The sequence below is a fragment of the Canis lupus genome, chromosome 10 (assembly GCF_011100685.1).
Source record: "Canis lupus familiaris isolate Mischka breed German Shepherd chromosome 10, alternate assembly UU_Cfam_GSD_1.0, whole genome shotgun sequence".
In the NCBI taxonomy this organism is placed as follows: Eukaryota; Metazoa; Chordata; class Mammalia; order Carnivora; family Canidae; genus Canis; species Canis lupus.
The window spans coordinates 7,817,462-7,832,424 of NC_049231.1; the positions used below are offsets into that span (position 1 = coordinate 7,817,462).

The window sequence follows — 14,963 nt, forward strand, 5'->3', positions numbered from 1 at the left end:
TGTTCAGCTGTGAAGCACCCCTTCCTTACCCTTCATTCCTGCTGCTTCCCATCCCCACATCTTCCATGATTGCAAAGCCTTGGAGAAAAAAGAACAGTGATCTCCTGGACTAGAGACAACTAATAGCAAAATATAGCCCCTGCTCCCAACAGCACTTGTTGGCGGATCTGGGCAGGTACAGCAGTGTGTTTCACATCTATTCCGATTCAGCGACCTGACTTCTCCATTGCTATGTGCTCCCGCCCCTACAGTGTATCTTTTCTCCTCATTCCTTCACTTTCCTCTCAACCTGTTCCTCCTTTCTCATTCCCCAAAGTACCACTGGCATGAGGCTGGTTGTGAGTAATACACTTACCTGAAGGTTCCAGGCTAATGCAGAAGAAAGCTACAACACACATGAAAGGACCCAAGAAATGGCTGGCTCTTGAATTAAGTCTGAGACAATATTGTTCTTAAGTGTTCTTTGGACTTCGTCCCCTGAAAATTTCTGACAGTCATTTCTGTCAGGCCCTAGTAATCTATTTTAGAGCTCAACTTTCCTTACTGTAAGGAAGCCAGAAGGTTCTAGGAGGTGGAAGGTGAATTCACATCACTGGCCTAATCTAACACCCCCCCCCCCCCCCCCCCGCCCCCGGAAGAGCCAGTCATAGAGGAATTTTGCTGCCAATAGCATCCCTCTGTGTGGCTCCAACTCACCTGGATGAGGTCAGGTGGGCTGGTGGGAGCATCCTAAACACTTCTCTTTGACATTTTGAATCGAGTTATACATCAAATTTTGTAATGCAAATGTTGGACATATGGCAAGGCAGCATCTGAAGTGTTGACTCACTGCTTCAAAGCTTCAGCATCAGTAAGTAGTTAATGAGATTTTGCTACCGTGTGTGATATTGTGCAAGAGTTTTCAAACACGTTTTTAAAAGTCTGGGCAATTTGGTTTGAATCATCTCAAATGGTATCCTAACTCTGAGATGTAGTAATTACAACAGCTGCTCCTTGCACATGATGGAACGCAACAATGGCCAGAGCATCATTCAAGACTGATTATACCCTGAGTCCGCATCATTTACCATTTGCTCTCTATGGAGAGGGTCTTTGGTTTGTTGCTTTCTCAGCTAATTAAGCCAGCTTCCTGTTTCCTGTTTCACATTTGGCAAGTTATTTTTAGAGATAAATCATATCTGCAGCTTCTTGGGGGAACTTCAAGGTGGCCCAGATTTTCCTTGGATGAGTTATGGGGTGAGTTGATGCAGAAAGGCATGCCCCATGGGGTCTCCACCAAGCCTACTCTCTGAGGGCACTAATTAACTCCTGCATGACCCATCACGTTGTCATAAAAGATACAGCTGGTTTTCTGTAATCCTAGCCTAAGAACTTCCCTCGTTTGCTCTGGCATCATGGGATTTTTTTTTTTTTTTCTCTCTCTTCACTAGCTGGGCTAAGCTGGCCTTGTTGAAAAGCTCCTTTGTTACCTCCAATACTTTGTTTTAGTAGGTTAATAGAATATGGGGAGTTTGGGGAAATGATGCATATTTTATTCACCTTTTGGTAATATAAATGGGGCTGTGAGCAAGTCTTTCAGAGCTGGGATGCCTGGGTGGCTCAGGGCGTGATCCTGGGGTCCCTGGATCCAGTCCCACATCCGGCTTCCTGCAGGGAGCCTGCTTCTCCCTCTGCTTATGTCTCTGTCTCTGTCTCTTTGTGTCTCTCATGAATAAATAAATAAAATCTTAAAAAAAAGTCTTTCAGAACTTCCAAAATGTTTTTGATCCTGCTCTGATAAAAAATATCTGGTTATGTTTTAATGGCTTTAGAGAGAAACAGACCTGGGTTTAAATCCCAGCTCCACTGTTTATTATTTATATGATTAAAAAGTTATTTCCTCTCTTGGTTTGTTTGTTCCATTTTTCTTTCCTTCTTGGTTCCTTCTTAGGGAATAAAAAAAGTCAGAAAAGTAGAAAATATTCCCACCACCCAGAATTAACTGTATTGGATTGTATTTTTGTTTCAGGCATTTGTTTCCTATGCTTAGCAAAAAATTACCCTTATAATATATGCATACACTTCCTTTCTCCTCATTTCTTGGGAGATATTATCTACCTTCTTGGGTTAAAATGAGTTAATTAAGGCACTTAGCTTAGTGCTGACTCATATAAGACAATTGGTACATCGTGGTGGTTGTTACTAGTTGTTCTCCTTTTATCCTTGCTTCTTTCTTTGTGCATCTGCCTTAGAAAATATAGTCCTGGGAAACTGACAGGCTTATAAAAATGATGTGGTTTTTTTTTTTTTTTTTTGGACAAACTATTTCTCCTTCTAGGGTGTCTTTCCTTACCCTCAACTCAAGGAATTAATGTTAATACATGTAAGAATGTGGGCTACACCATAAAATTTACTTATATTGCAAATCAAAATTTACTGAAAGACCAGAAAATTTTAATAAATAATGGCCTCCATTTGGGAAACCCTGTAAAATAAAATGATTGAACCAAATTTTAGAAGCTTGTATGCATTATTTAAAAAATTATAATATTGGTAGAATGGAAAGATTGGGAAGAAAATTGCTTACTTAAACTGTGCTGTGAAAGATTGATTTTCTGCTTGTAGTGATCTTGCAAAGCAAGTGGCTGCTGGGTAATTAATGCTCGGGCTTTATTAATTTATGAAGAGCAGGGAAGGATTAGCTTGTCTGCATTGAAGTGAATTCTCAATACGTTAAAAAAATCAGGATGATGAAAAATGTGAGCAATTTATCAATTTAAATGAATGTTCCTTTTTATGGGCTTCCTAGACTAGTTTTGCACTAAAAATCTATATTCCAAAATGTGTGGTAACATAATTAAAGAGCAAAGAAGCTAGGGTGACCTGGTGGCATCATTTGTAATCTATAACAATATTGATGTATTAGTTTAAAATGTCTTTCCTTTAAAAGATAGTCTAAGGGCGCCTGGGTGGCTTATTCAATTGAGTAAGTGAGTCTTGATTTTGGCTCAAGTTGTGGTCTCAGGGTGGTGGGACTGAGCCCCCCAGTCAGGCTCCACGCTCAGCACAGAATCTACTTGTCCCTCTTCCTCTCCTCCTCCTCCTGCTCTCTCTCTCTCTCTCAAATAGATAAATAAATAAAATCTTTAAAAAAAGATAGTCTAAGTGCCTCTTATACTATATATTTATATTCATATTTAAATATTTATTTATTTATTTTAGAGCGAGCAAGCACGTGTGCATGAACAGGTGGAAGGGCAGAGAGAGAGGAAGAAGGAAAGAAGTAGATTCCCCTTGAGCAGGAAGCCCAATGTGAGGCTTGATCATACCACCCAGAGATTGTGACCTAAGCCAAAATCAAGAGTCTGAGGCTCAACCGACTGAGCCACCCAGGTGCTCCAATTGTACTATATATTAATGACATAATAGGCTGTACTTACCATGGGCCAGATGGTATAGTAAGTGCTTTACCTGTATCATTGGCTCATTAGAATAACTCCTGTGAAGTACGTACTTTAATTGTTCCATTTTGTGGATGAGGAAACAGACAATTTACCCACGTTACGTAGGTACTGAGTGATAGAGCTGGGTTTCAAATCCAGGCATCTGGTTTTAGAGTCTCTGCTTTTTAGCTATCCTATTATGCTGACTGCCATTCTACCTAGCATTTCAAGAGCATCTTTCACCTAATAAGTAGAGCAAATTTGTGACATTTGAGCGTCACATATTTTGGAAACTTGTCAGGGAGACTAAGAATAGTGTTTGTGGATTTTTTGGTACATTGTATAAATGTCAGTCAAGATAACTGTTTATAAACACATCTGCTTATTTCTCTTGTAATTGAATAAAAAGCTCTTTTTTCAATGAGTGGGAAGGTATGGCTCTCTTCTTAACATGATGAATTTATGATGTTATTTATTTTTAACATTCATGTACCGAGTGTCAAATGTGTACCGAGTTCCATGCTAGCTGTAGGCAGGGGAGGGGAGAGATACAACAATGAATAAGACTTAGTCCCTTTGCTCAAAGGAGTATATGATCTATTGAGAGGAAAAGATCTGCCTATAAATAATTCAGAGGCATAGATGAATCAGCCGTGGGGGTGAGAGAAGTGTGTCACATGGCATATAGGTGTTTAGGGAGGTACCATTTGTAAAAAAATATTTTTATTGAGAAATAATTGACATATAACAATGTATTAGTTTTAGGTGTGCAACATAATGATTTGATATTTGTATGTATTGTGAAGTGATTACCACAATATGCAGGTACCATTTTTATTTTTTTGTTTTATCATTAAAAATTTTTATTTGAGTATAGTTGGCACACAATGTTATATCAGTTTCAGATGTACAACATAGTGATTCAACTTCTCGATACATAATCTATCACCATATAATGCTATTACAATATCATTGACTATATGCCCTATGCTGAGTCTTTTATTTCCATGACTGGAAAAGTGTATCTTTCACTCTCCTTCATCCATTTTGTCCATACCCCCTACCCCCTTCCCTCTGGCAAGCATCAGTTCTCTATGGCTGTTTTGCTTTTTTGTTTGTTCATTTATTTTGAGTTTTAGATTCTACGTATGAGTGAAATCATATGGTGTTTGTCTTTCTCTGCCTGGCTTATCTCATTTGGTGTAATACCCTCTAGGTCCATCCATGTTGTCACAAATGGCAAGATCTCATACTTTTTTATGCCTGTGTAATAGACCAGTGTGTATTTATGCCACATCTTCTTAATTCGTCTACCAATGGCACTTAAATTATTTCCATATCTTGGCTATTATAAATAATGGTGGAGTAAACATAGAGGTGCCTATATCTTTTTGAATTAGTGTTTTTGTTTTCTTTGGGTAAATTCCTAGTAGTAGAATTACTGGATTGTATGGTATTTCTAGTTTTGATTTTTAAAGGAAACTCCATAGTGTTTTCCACAATGGCTCCACCAATTTACATTCCTATCAAAAGTGCATGAGGATTCCCTTTTCTCCACATTCCTGCCAGCGCTTGTGATTTCTTGTCATTTTGATTTTAGCCATTCTGACAGGTGTGTGGTGGTATTTCACTGTGGTTTTGATTTGCATTTCCCTGATGATGAGTGATATAGAGCATCTTTTCATGTGTCTGCTGGCCATCTGATGGCCATCTGGCCATCAAAGAAGGCCATGCCTTCTTTGAAAAAATGTCTATTCAGGTCCTCATGCAGGTACCATTTTTAAAAGTTTAATCCAGGATTACAATCTGACAGTTCTTGTGTGTCATAGAGGCAATTAAAAAAAACCCCACAACATTTACTGAATGGCTCTGGTGTATCAGGCCCTGTGCTGGAAATTTATTTAGAATTTTTATTTTATTTTTTAAAAATGTATTTATTCATGAGAGACAGGGAGAGAGAGGCAGAGGGAGAAGCAGGGTCTCTGCAGGAGGCTGATGTAGGACTCGATCCCGGACCCCGGGACCACACCCTAAGTCAAAGGCAGACACCCAACCGCTGAGCCACCCAGGTGTCCCTAGAATTTTTCCTTTTTCCTTCCTTCCTTTCTTTCTTTCTTTCTTTCTTTCTTTCTTTCTTTCTTTCTTTCTTTCTTTCTTTCTTTCTTTCTTTCTTTTTCTTTCTTTCTTTTTTCTTTTCTTTTCTTTCTTTTCTTTTCTTTCTATATATCTATCTATTTATTTCCCTAGAATTTTTCTTTTTTTTTTAATTTTTAAAATTTATTTATGATAGAGAGAGAGAGAGAGGCAGAGACATAGGCAGAGGGAGAAGCAGGCTCCATGCACTGGGAGCCCGACGTGGGATTCGATCCTGGGTCTCCAGGATCGTGCCCCGGGCCAAAGGCAGGCGCTAAACCGCTGCGCCACCCAGGGATCCCCCCTAGAATTTTTCTAATGTACATTGTGGTACTTAGTTTTCAAGTATAAGGAAGGTTTAAAATTTAGAAAGACCAGAGGTAAGTTTTCTTTTTTTAGACCTAATCTATTTCCTCTGTAGGGGCTGGTATATCTGATTGATTCTGGCATTAGGCTAGACTGACATACTGCCAAGTGACACTGTGCGGCACGCTGGGACTAAAGACAATTGTAATTAAAGGTGCCAGCACACTGCTCTATCAAGTACATGAGTATAACAGGCCACATTTGTATTGCTTCCAGAGAAGGAACACAGAGAAAATTTATTTATTAAGAGCTGTCTGCTTCGTTAAGAGGCTTTCTGTACTACCAAAACATTAGGTTGACTTTCAAAAGCTAGAACACATATGACCATTTCCAAGGATACACTGGTAGATTCCTAAATCTTTATGAAGATAGAGGTAAAAGTGAATGTAAATCACCAGATATGCTACACTGAAGACTGTGTTGATTGATATACCACAAAATTCTTCTTACTCCTAAGTATCTGTCATCCGTGTAATTCAGGGGATATGCAATTCCTTTTAATGTGATTCCTAATATGATTTTCAATTTCTTTCTAATACTGTCTTGGACTCTTATATAATAATGATCTAAAGATAATGTAAGATTTTAAAAAATAATGATTTTATTTATTTATTTGAGAGAGAGAAAGAGGGAGAAAATGAGCAGTGGGGAGGGGCAGAGGAAGAGGGAGAAGCAGGCTCCCTGCTGAGCCAGGAGCCCTCTGAGCAGGGAGCCCAAGGTGATGTGGGGATCTATCCTAGGACCCTGGGATCATGACCTGAGGTGAAGGCAGAGCCACCCAGTTGCCTGATAATGTAAGATTCTTAATAAATACATAAAAATTCAGTTTGTTCAGAATATTCTTTTTAGGTCAAGAAAGTATAATATATTTTATTTTATTTATTTATTTTATTTTATTTTATTTACTCACGAGAGATATAGAGCGAGAGAGAGAGGCAGAGACACAGAGGGAGAAGCAGGTTCCTCACAGGGAGCCCGATGTGGGACTCGATCCCAGGTCTCCAGGATCACACCATGGGCTGCAGGCGGCGCTAAACCGCTGGGCCACCGGGGCTGCCCCAGTATAATATATTTTAAAAGTATTCTTAGGATTGAAGCCAAAAGAATATTTTTTTTCTTAAATTTCTGGATTCTTGACTTGTTATGCCATTTCATTTTCACAAGGATACAAATAAGTATCATTGATCATAAGGGTGAGGAAACTGAAACCCAGGAATTAAGAAACTTGCCCAAGGACATTGAGCTAGTGAGTCTGGGCATTAGAATTTTTTTCCATGTCTTTTTAAAAAAATTTATTAATTTTTTTATTGGAGTTCAATTTTACAACATATAGCATAACATGCAGTGCTCATCCGCCAAATGCCCCCCTCAGTGCCCGTCACCCAGTCACCCCCACCTCCCACCCACCACCCCTCCCACCACTCCTAGTTCTTTTCCCAGAGTTAGGAGTCTCTCATGTTTTGTCACCCTCTCTGATTTTTCCTACTCATTTTCTCTCCTTTCCCCTTTATTCCCTTTCACTAATTTTTATATTCCCCAAATGAATGAGACCATATAATGTTTGTCCTTCTCCGATTGACTTATTTCACTCAACATAATACCCTCCAGGTCCCTCCACATTGAAGCAAATGGTGGGTATTTGTCGTTTCTAATGGCTGAGGAATATTCCATTGTATACATAAACCACATCTTCTTTATCCATCATCTTTCGATGGACGCCGAGGCTCCTTCCACAGTTTGGCTATTGTGGACATTGCTGCTATAAACATCGGGGTGCAGGTGTCCTGGCGTTTCATTGCATCTGTATCTTTGGGGTAAATCCCTAGTCTGCGCTTTCTGCTGCTTCTCTCTGAGTGATCTGAGGCTCCCAGGCCAGCCAAGCCAAACTTAATGCCATTCTCATCTCTCCTTCTGCTACTTCTCTCTTCTCGCCATCAAAATTTAGTGCATTCTTTTGAAAGTCATGACCCTTCCCTTCTCTATGAACATATATTTCTAAGCTACATTAATTTGCATCAAGAGGTAGCAGAAACCCTCTCCTTTCATATCCCTTGACTGGGCCAAAGGAATCTTAGGCTGGTTTGGCACTAAAGGTTGGGAAGGCTAAGCTAAGTAGTTAGTCATGACTAGGTTGAACAATGATTTCATCTTCTAAAGTAATGGTCTAAGTCTTTGTGTCCACCTTGATGGAGAGACAGAGAGCCAAATACCACAATTGTAAGAGCAGAGATGAACTTTGTCCTTGGCTTCTTGAAACGTAATAGCTCAATGAAATAAAGTCCTGGAAGAGGTAAAGATCATGCTATCCCTCCAAGTACTCACATAGTAGTTTAAATACTCACAGAGTGGGGCACCTGGGTGGCTCAGTCGGTTAAGCATCTGCCTTCGGCTCAGGTCATGATCCCCGGGGGTCCTCCCACGTTGGGCTCCCTACTCAGTGGGGAGCCTGCTTCTCCCTCTCCCTCTGCCTGCCACTTCCCCTGCTTGGGCTCTCTGTGTCAAATAAATAAAATCTTAAATAAATACAGAATATTTTATGAGAGAGAGAGAGAGAGAGAGAGAATGCAGGGGAGGGGCAGAGGGAGAGAGAGAATCCCAAGCAGACTCCATGCCTACTCACTTTGTCTCTCCTTCAGTAAACTGTAAGTTCCTTGAGGTTAGGGAATGTACTAAATTCATACTTTTATTTCCCACAGACCATAGCACAATGCCTTTCCAAAAGCAGTTGACAAATAAATGTTTATTTCATGAGTGAATAAATGAACAAAAGAGGGCAGCCTGGGTGGCTCAGCGGTTTAGCACCGCCTTCGGCCCAGAGCATAATCCCGGAGTCCTGGGATCGAGTCCCGCATCAGGCTCCCTGCATGGAGCCTGCTTCTCCCTCTGCCCGTGTCTCTGCCTCTCTCTGTGTCTCTCTCATAAATGAATAAATAAAATCTTTAAAAAAATAAATGAACAAAAGAAATATAAGGTCTTTATATGGTGAAGTAAACCTACCTTAAGTAGTATTAAGTAAGTATCAATTATTTTGAGGCAAGAAATCACTTCACAGAAAATAATAGGCCAAGAGGAATAATAGGAGGATTTCTAAAACTTGGGGTTAGCTGTGTATCTGAGGTTATGTGGACCTGCCTGGCTGTAGGATTTTAAGTACATTTCCAGTCTGGTAACCTGAAATGGGACTTCCACTCTCCTTGTGAATTAAATTATTATATCAGTTTTTAATTTAAAAATTTCTGATCTGTAGATAAAACTGGTTATTCTGAAAATACTTCATTCAAGATATTTGAATGTGTTCAGGACGGGGGGAAATGTTAGGAGTGGTTTTGTTCTTGAAAATATCCAATTAAAAGGAATGGTCCTGGGAAAGCATCGACAGGGACTCTCATGGGGTAGGAGGCAGTGCTGAGTTGACTTGGTATTGGGATTTAGAAGCTTTCTGTTTTGTGTTTGGTGGAATCCTTTGTCTAAAGTAAACAAAATACAAAAGCTACCCCAATGGTCTTCAAGGATGCCTGTATTTATTTATTCATATTTATTTGAGAGAGAGAGAGAGACAGAGAGACAGAGAAAGCATGAGCAGGAGGAGGGACAGAGGCAGAGGGAGAAGCAGACTCTCCATTGAGCAGGGAGCCTGATGTGGGGCTCAATCCCAGGACCCTGGGATCATGACCTGAGCTGAAGGCAGATGCCTAACTGACTGAGCCCCCCAGGCGCCCCAGGATGCCTGTATTTAAATAGAGAAATCAGTTTTTATGACTAAAGGGAGAAAATCATACAAAAGAGAAAATAAAATGTTCCCAGTATGTAAGGTGACGTGTCAGATAATTGTCAGGTTTTTCTTCCCCCTCAGTATCTTCCTGCTGCCCTGCCTCTGTGCCTCTTTCACGAGGGGAAAATGATTATTAAGCCCATCACCATGAGCTCATAGTGTGTGGGCTTCTCGTCCTGGATAATGGGCAGCGGGAACTACTTATTAAGGCCGTACTTTTAGGTAAGTCTGAGCAGAGTATCAGCTTCCTAGAGCTCTGGCCACAGTTACTGTCCCTTTAGGGGAGATGTTATTTTTACTATTCAGGATTTGCTCACAGGCCTCCAAAAGTTGTGGGGAGAGAAGAGTGGCTTGAGGCCACCAGACCCTTACCTTTCTCATTAGCGGGGTTGCAAAGATATACCCCCACCCCCAGGTCTGCGCAGTGGGAGACACACTAGACCTGCTCTCTGGTAAGATCTCTACTGACCCTCAGAGACTTGTACGCTCCTGAACACCTGCCAGCATTCAGGATGAGTTCCAGGGCCATTTCCCCCCTGAGCAAGCCAGCTCCCTGTGGTTCTTCTCTCTCCTCAAAGCAGGCTCCCAGGGCTTTTTCTCTTGGTAATTGTCACTCCTTGTTCTGTTCAGTCCCTGAAGATAAGCACGTAGCCCCTTTTTATTTTAAGATTTTACTGTTAAACAAAAATAGCAGTGTTAGGAAACCACAGAAGTCACAGACCTGATTTCTGTCTGGAAGCCCCTTGGGACAGAGCTTTTATTCCCGAAGTGGGGCTTTTTGTTCCTTCTGACCTTTTCGTCCTTCTCCCATTAAAGGAATAGTTTGCTCTCAAGGAAGCCTCACTCCCAGCTCATAGGCCTGAGGTGTAGAGGTAGCCAAACGACTCCTACTTCTTGGGTCAGCCTGGGAACTTCCATCTCTGGGGATGTCCCACGGGGATCCGACCGTGTGAGGCATGCAGGCTGTTCCTTTGGCAATCCAAGTAAGATTCTCAGCCAGTGTGAGCCTTCCTTTCCCCAAATTCAGCTTAAATTGTAATTTCTCCAGACTGTGCCAAGATACGATGTGCCCAAATGTGAATTCACTGATTTTATATGTTTCATAAAGATCACTCGATTAGAAAAGAGGCATGTGCAGTTGGCCTTGGCTGGAAATATTACCACCTGAGAGCTTCAAGCAAAGTCTATGCTGGCATTGTTTCCACTGCAAGTTGACTTCAGGTGACATCTCTTGCTTCTAGAAAACAATATTCCAGACATGAATAAGAAACTATGAGTCATAATAAGTGTAATACTAGGCTTGTGCCATGACTGCGTTTGGACCATTGTATTTTAGTGCTTGTTTAATTATCTGTTTGCTATAAAAGTTGGCAATCTTGGCTTTCCTCGCCAATGTAAACAGAATTATGTTATTTAATTCCCTTGCTATTTATTGGTATAATAGTAGAACCTTTCAAGCCCCCCCCCCTTTTTTTTCTGTTTTCAATTTCCATGTACTTTAGAATGGGAAGTTTTTATTTTTTTTTAAATTTTTTAATTTATTTATGATAGTCACAGAGAGAGAGAGAGGCAGAGGCAGAGACACAGGCAGAGGGAGAAGCAGGCTCCATGCACCGGAAGCCTGATGTCGGATTCTATCCCGGGTCTCCAGGATCGCGCCCTGGGCCAAAGGCAGGCACCAAACTGCTGCGCCACCCAGGGATCCCTAGAATGGGAAGTTTTTAAGGAAACTTAACTTTTCTTTTCTTTTCTTTTCTTTTCTCTTCTCTTCTCTTCTCTTCTCTTCTCTTCTCTTCTCTTCTCTTCTCTTCTCTTCTCTTCTCTTCTCTTCTTTTCTTTTCTCCTTTCTTTTCTTTCTTCCTTTCAAGTAGAGATCAAGACCTAGGCTGGAGATCAAGAGTCAGACACTTAACTGACTGAGCCACTCAGGTGCCCAGAAACTTTTTTTTTTTTTTTTTAAGAGTCAGTTTTTCCTTCGAATAAATCTGAGATGAAATGGAATTTTTATCAACAAGCCCCTGTGACTGATAGCAAAAAAAAAGTATTGCAACTGAAGAAGAGCTTCAAGGAGAGGGCTTTTGGTCAGCCATGACAGATCTAGGTGGCTTGGCAATCTAGGGTCTAGATTCAGTTTTGGCAGTCCAGAAGTTTGATTTTTTTTCAGCTCACTGAGAGTTGAGTGAATTCAGGAGTATTGACTGCAGTGCTAACAGGTCAGTACATTTTCTCCTTTGCAGCAAAATCTATGGGGAAGTCAGATGACACTCACTGTTTGCTTGGTGAGCATGGAGTCTGAGCCAAAGGGAGGGGGGATGATGGTCTGAGTGGCACATGTCCACCAGCTGTGGGAGCTCCATGTCCTTTCTACTTCAGAGGCAGTATCTTAGAGCAGAGTTCATTGCTCCTCCTCTTGGCTGCTGAGGCAGTCTTTCCTGCTGGCCCAGTGCTGGAAACGGAGTGTGAATAGCTTCTCTTGTTGAAAGAGAACACAAAACCCTCTAAGGTTTGAGCAGATGAGAGCTCTGGAAGACGAGATTGTGCATGCAGATACCAGCTTGTTTTCTTGGATTTTCCGTCTCCTTCCAGGTCTCTTCCTTTGACACTGGCCGTTAATCACCATCTTCACCCCCAGGGGCCTGTGGTGCCCTCTAAAAAATTGGCCAGAGCCAAACATCAGTTCTCTTTGTGTTATTGTTCTCAGCAGTAACAGGCTGGAATAGTCAATGGACATCTTGTTAAAATTAAGAGAAAGCTAAAGAAATGAACAAGTACTGAAACTATGAAATCATCAGGCTGATGAAGGATACATTTTTGTACCCGAGCTGGGTATAAAATGTTGGGAAATCTAAACCAAACAGTTAATCATGACCGAGTGAAACAATGACTTCATCTTCTCAAGGGATGAGGCAGGGTCTTGCCTTTTCAAAGCACTTTCCCTCTGGTGGGGCTGGCATACCTGAGTAGCTTGTATGTTGCGTCTGAGCCGGGTTTACTTTCACAGATTAACAATCTCATTTTAACTGATTCTTACACATAAAATGTATACTTCATGCGTAGAGTTGTATTATTTCTGACATCGTCCTCAAATTCTGGGGCTACTTCACAAGGCCCAGGATGTACTGATTCCCAATAAGTATGCCAGAGTCGTAAGAATGACTTCTTTTCCAGCTCTTTCAGAGTATCATTAGGAATGCTTTTTAAAAATACTCAAAACCTTTCGATCAATAGCAGCCATTGTTTTTGATGCTCAAAAATTTCCGTCTTTGACCAACAGTGGCCTATTCATGTGGCTCTTAGGTCCTTTTGACATGACCCCATTAGTCTTGGAGCACTTCCTTAGCTCATCAAAATGGTTCAGGCTCATCTTGTACTTTTTGCTGGCTCAGACCTAGAATCAGTCACACTTCAAAGGAGCCCTGGTTCTTTTTAGTGGGGGATGCTTTTTTAGAGACCACAACCTGGGCACTGCGGGTATTCACTGCTGCTGAGTTGTCCTTAGTTCTAAACCTACTTAGTGGATATATGGTTGACCCTTGAACAACATGGGTTTGAACTACATGGACTGCATGGCTTCTTTTATAAGCAGATTTTTTTGGAGAAGTACTGTAAATGCATTTTCTCTTCTGTATGATTTGCTTAAGATTTTTTTCTCTAACTTACTTTATTCTAAGAATACATATGTAATACACAGACCATGCCAAATATGTGGTTTTTAAGATTTTTTAAAAAAATTTTAAGTAATATCCACATACAATATGGGGCTTGAACTCACAACCCTGAGATCAAGAGTCATATGCTCTCCCAACTGAGCCAGCCAGGTGCCCCATCCAAATATGCAGTAATTGACTGTTTATGTTATTGGTAAGGGTTCTGGTGAATAGCAAGCTGTTAGTAAGGTTTTTGGAAGGTCAAAATTTATTTGCAGATTTTCTCCTATGGGAGGGGAAGGGAGAAGATTTGCACCTCTAACTCTCTCATTGTTCCTTGTTCAAGGATCAACTGTGTATGTATTTTTGAAATAAAAAAAGAGATGAGTTTATACTGATATTTCCAATTTAAATATAATATTGTAGGATTTAAAAAATATTGTAGGATTTAAAAAAACCTTAATTTCTTTGTATACTTATATTTTGTCACTCTGGGGATCCCTGGGTGGCTCAGTAGTTTAGCACCTGCCTTCCGCCCAGGGCGTGATCCTGGAGTCCTGGGATCAAGTCCCACATCAGGCTCCCAGCATGGAGCCTGCTTCTCCCTGTGCCTGCTTCTCCCTCTGCCTGTGTCTCTGACTCTCTCTCTCTGTGTCTCTCATGAATAAATAAATAAAATCTTAAAAAATATTTTGTCACCCTGAAAAGATTTTGGTTCCTTTTGACATTAACATAATTATTTCCTTTATTCTGTAGTGTACGTAGGAATTAAAAAACAGCATCAATATCACAGATTACAGTAATGCTACTTGTTGACAGTTAAGGTGTCTTTGCAGTTTTATTTGCCCTTGGAATATATACCACCATGGATGTACAGTCATAATACTGTATTCTAAAGCAACTTACAAGTTTTTTTTTTTCTGTATTCTTGTGCCATCAACATGCTTTTCAGTTAGGTTCATTTATTTCCACTCATTTTCATTTTTTTAAAAATATGTTATTCCAGAGTCCAAACCGTATACAAGGAACATCCAGAAAACCTCAGTTTTCCATGTCTCTTTCTTCCACACGGTTCCTTCTCATGTAAATACTTTTTGTATCAGTAAACACTTACCCATGTAGTGTTCCTTTTCCAAACATAGCAAATACACATGTCTCTGTATTCCCTTCCATATCCCTTCCTTCCTTATTTCCTCGTCCATTTTTTAATGATTCATATTCCATTAGTTAATATCCTAGCTTAAGAATGACTTTTTGTTTGTTGTTCGGTTTTGAACAGTTAATGATAGTGAATAGTTCTACACTACCGACGTCTCCGGCTGGAGAGACTAGCAAGCCCCCCCGCCCCTTTTTTTTAATTTTTATTTTTCTATTTTTTAGGAAGCCCTTAAAAAAACAAAGAACACTTTTTATATGTGAACACCTGTATAGATTCTTTTGTTGAAGCCTATCCTTCCAAGGGAAACAACCAGTATTTTTGTTTTCCATGCCTTCCACGCCTCTCTGGGCCGCCAGGAAGGGGCCGGGCACGGAGAGGGTGAAGCTCGCGCTTCCCCGAGCGCCGGCCTCCCGCCTCGGGCCGCACCTGCCCTCTCCGCGCTGCTGGGCGAGGTGGGCACTTGC

General features: G+C 40.8%; 1 protein-coding gene across 4 annotated transcripts in view; it reads left to right on the top strand.

Moving 5' to 3' along the window:
• The window catches only part of TBC1D30 (TBC1 domain family member 30), a 79,079-nt gene that overhangs the window by 23,251 nt on the left and 40,865 nt on the right, over positions 1-14,963 (top strand). The window lies entirely within an intron of this gene.